General features: G+C 37.1%; 1 non-coding gene across 1 annotated transcript; it reads right to left on the reverse strand.

The window, feature by feature from the left end:
* Positions 1–3,368: 3,368 nt before the first annotated feature.
* On the reverse strand, positions 3,369–3,499 carry LOC144456051 (small nucleolar RNA SNORA31). Its single transcript, XR_013484957.1, has one exon. It is a non-coding gene; the product is annotated as a small nucleolar RNA SNORA31 (small nucleolar RNA).
* Positions 3,500–3,873: the final 374 nt, after the last annotated feature.

Here is a 3,873-nt window from a genome sequence, read left to right on the forward strand (position 1 = left end):
GATGCACCCAAAAGTTTTCATTCATTTTGTTGTTGTTGTTGTTATTGTTGTTGTTTTCAGGAGATGGCTTGTGGATATTTTTTGTCATCAGTTTCTCTTCTGGTTCAAAAAGATCTAGGCAGTTTTCATTCTAGTATTTTATGGTTGAAGTTTTTAGGGACTTCAATGGTTATTCATTCATTTCTCTTTTGGCCTGTTTTCCAGGTTAGTTGTTTTCTTTTCCTTTTTTTTTTTGCATCTTTTTTTTTAATTTTTTTTTACTTTTTTTTAGGCAATTGGGGTTAAGTGACTTGCCCAGGATCACACAGCTAGTAACTGTCAAGTATTTGGTCTGAGGCCAGATTTGAACTCAGGGCCTCCTGACTTCAGGGCTGGTGCTCTATCCACTGCGCCACCTAGCTGCCCCCAGGTTAGCTGTTTTCAACAAGCAATACCTTACATTTTCTGATATTTGATCAGGCTTTCATTTTTGTTATATTTTTATGCTCTCATGGAGCCATTAGCTTCTGTTTGGTCCATTGTAATTTTCAGAGCCTCTTATTCAAGTAAAATTTTATACTTCCTCTAGCAATCTTTTTACTTTCTTACAGTTCTTTCCTTTCATTTCCTTTCCCATTATTTTCTCTAGAATTCATTTCTTTAAGGAATTCCAATACAAGTTGTAGTGTATCTATAATTTTCACTGAGGCTTTATGCTTGATGATATGAAATTATTCTCTTCTTCTGGATTTGTATCTTGAGAGTCTCTGACTATATATTTTTTATCATTTTTTCTAACATTACTTCCTCAATTTGGACTTTGTGACACGGTGTGGCACTGTACACTTCTAAAAAGAATGGTGAGTCCTTCTTTGGTACAGATTTGTATTTTCTGCTCTGGGAAATTAATATTGTGTTTAAAAAACTTTTTTTTTATTTTTTAATCAGCAAAAATCTACCTTTTTTGTCTCCCATCCTATTCACTCATCATCACTTGAAAATTAAAGAAAATGGGAGCGGAGGGCAGTCAGAGCCAAGATGACAGAAAAAAGACTCATCTCAGCACTCCCCAAAATGCCACCAAATACCTTTAAATAATGTCATAAGACAATTTTTGGAGCAGCAGAACCCACAAAAGATGGGATGAAATAATTTTCCAGCCACATGCAACTTAGGTCAGCAGGAAAGGTCTGTCACACCTGGGTAAGAGTGGAGCACAGTTCAGCACAGGCTGCACCAGCATAGACCAGGCCCCAGAAAACCAGGAGCAGGCCTTGGGAGCCACTGAATCAGCAGCAGCAGCAGTTGCTTCCAGAGCTTCCCAGCCCACAGGTGTTAAGGGGGGTCAAACAACTCGTCAGAAGGAAATTACGAGGGTCTCTTTGCTAGCACTGAGTCCAAGACTCTGTTGCTTGGCCCATACTCAGATCTGGGTCATAATCCTGGGTAGAAGTCCCAGGGCAAAAAGGAACACTAACACACCAGAGCTTATAGTCATGGTGGAGCAGGAATCCTCATCACAGTTCCACGTAATTGTGGTTTTTCACAGACCAGAGCATATGGCAGAAGAGTAATAAACACAACTCTCCTTAGATCATACCACCTTGGAAGAAATCTAGAAGTATCTCTGAAAAAAAAGCTGCACAAAACCCCTGAAGCTTGGGACAGTGGGCGCCCTACCCTGAAAGCAGAGTCCAACTTTAACAAAGAGTTAAAAGTCAAGAAATACACTGAAAAATGAGCGAACAACAGAAAAAAAAAATCTGGCTATAGAAAGTTACCATGGTGACAAGGAAGATCAAAACACACTCAAAAGAAGATAACAAAGTCAAAGCTCCAACATCCAAAGCCTCTGAGAAAAATATGAATTGATCCTAGGCCATGGAAGAGCTCCGAAAGGATTTTGAAAATCAAGTAAGAGAGGTAGAATAAAAAATGGGAAGAGAAATGAGAAAAATGCAAGAGAATCATGAAAGAGAGTCAACAGCTTGGTAAAGGATATGCAAAATATTTATAGCAGCCCTTTTCTGGTGGCAAAGAATTGGAAATTGAGGTGATGCCCATCAATTGGGGAATGGCTGAGCAAATTGTGCTGTGTGATTGTGATGGAATACTATTGTGCTATAAGAAATGATGAGCAGGTTGCTCTCAGAAAAACCTGGAAAGATTTACATGAGCTGAAACAAAGGGAAATGTACTGTATATAAAGTAACAGAATATTATAAGATGAACAGTAGTGAATGACTTAGCTATTAGCAGCAATACAATGATACAAGACAACTCTGAAGGATTTAGGATTTTTTAAAAATGCTGCCTATCCACTGAGAAAGAATTGATGGTGTCTGGATACAGACTGAAGCATACTTTACTTTACTTTATTTTTCTTAAGGTTTTTTTTTTTTGGTCTGTGTTTTCTTTCACAACATGACTAATACAGAAATGTTTTTCATAACTACACACGTATAACCTGCATCGAATTGCTTGTCTTCTCAATGAGGGGAATGAGGAGGGAAGAAGGGAGAGAATTTGGAACTTAAAGTTTTAAAAACTAATGTTAAAAATTGTTTTTACATGTAACGGGGGGAATAAAATACTAAATAAATTTAAAAAATAGAAGAGGCAATATGTCATAGGAAAAAAAAACCCTGTTACAAACATATATAGTCAATCAAAACAAATTTCCACATACACCACATTTTTAAAAAATGTATCCTTCAGTATTCAGTCCTTCAGCTCTCTCTCAGAAGGTGAGTATTATGTTTCATCATTGGTCCTCTAGAATTGTGATTGGTCATTATGATGATCAGAGCTCCCAATTCTTTCAAAGTTCTTTGCCTTTACTATATTGCTGTCATTGTATATATCGTTTTCCTGGTTCTGTTTACTTCAAACCATATCAGTCTGTACAAGCCTTCCCAGATTCCTCTGCAACCACCCACTTCATCATTTCTTTTTTTTTTTCCAGACATAACACTGAGTTTTATTTATGGGATTCAACACTTGAACTTCTCTTTGTTTAAAAATCAGTCTGGGACTTCCAGGTACCATTGATCACCATCATTAGGTGGGAGACTTGTAACTGCAAGCTAACACTACTGGACTTTGAAATCAATTTAGACCTCAAAGTCTGCCTTTAATCTTCACCAAAATGGTCACATTCTACAATAATTCCTATTTCAGAATCTGACCTACATATTCAAAGTTCTAAATCATCTATCCCAAACTAAACTTATGGAACTTGCCCAACTCAAAAGGTCTAGCAAATTGGCAGGGCTGGGATATACTTTTCTTGGCATACTTCCATTCCAAAATGCCTACCAAAAATTAAAAAGTATAAAAAGACTCTAAAATATTCATGTAAAGATGAGGCACTGGCTCATTCAGTCACCTCTTGTATGCCCCTATTCAATTTAGACTGCCACAATAACGTGGAGAAAAAATGCAAGGAAAATTTGCCTTGCATCGTAGTGGAAACCTTAAAAGCAGATATAACTGCATTAGGTCTGTCAAAGAGATGCACCACTTCATCATTTCTTATAACACAATAGCATTCTATCACATTTGTATGACTTAACTTATCCATCCATTGCCAATTTATGGGCACTCCCTCAGATTCCATTTTTGTCACCTCAAAAGAGGTTTGAATACTTTTATACATGCTTAGGATTTGTTTTGCTTATGACTACTCTCTGCCTTAATCTAGCCTCCCTCTAATTCCCTCTCCTCCTTCTCTCTTCCTCTCTCCTATTTCACTGCTCAATGAATTTTATTTCTGTACTCAATTCTGCATATGTATATTTTTTCTTCCTTTAACCAGTTCAAATCAGAGTGAGATTGAAGTGTCATTGGCTCCCTTAACCACGTCCTCCAAAGTTTGTATAAATGTCTATTTGT

The sequence above is a fragment of the Phascolarctos cinereus genome, unplaced genomic scaffold (genome assembly GCF_003287225.1).
Source record: "Phascolarctos cinereus isolate Bilbo 61053 unplaced genomic scaffold, phaCin_HiC Scaffold_2;HRSCAF=192, whole genome shotgun sequence".
In the NCBI taxonomy this organism is placed as follows: Eukaryota; Metazoa; Chordata; class Mammalia; order Diprotodontia; family Phascolarctidae; genus Phascolarctos; species Phascolarctos cinereus.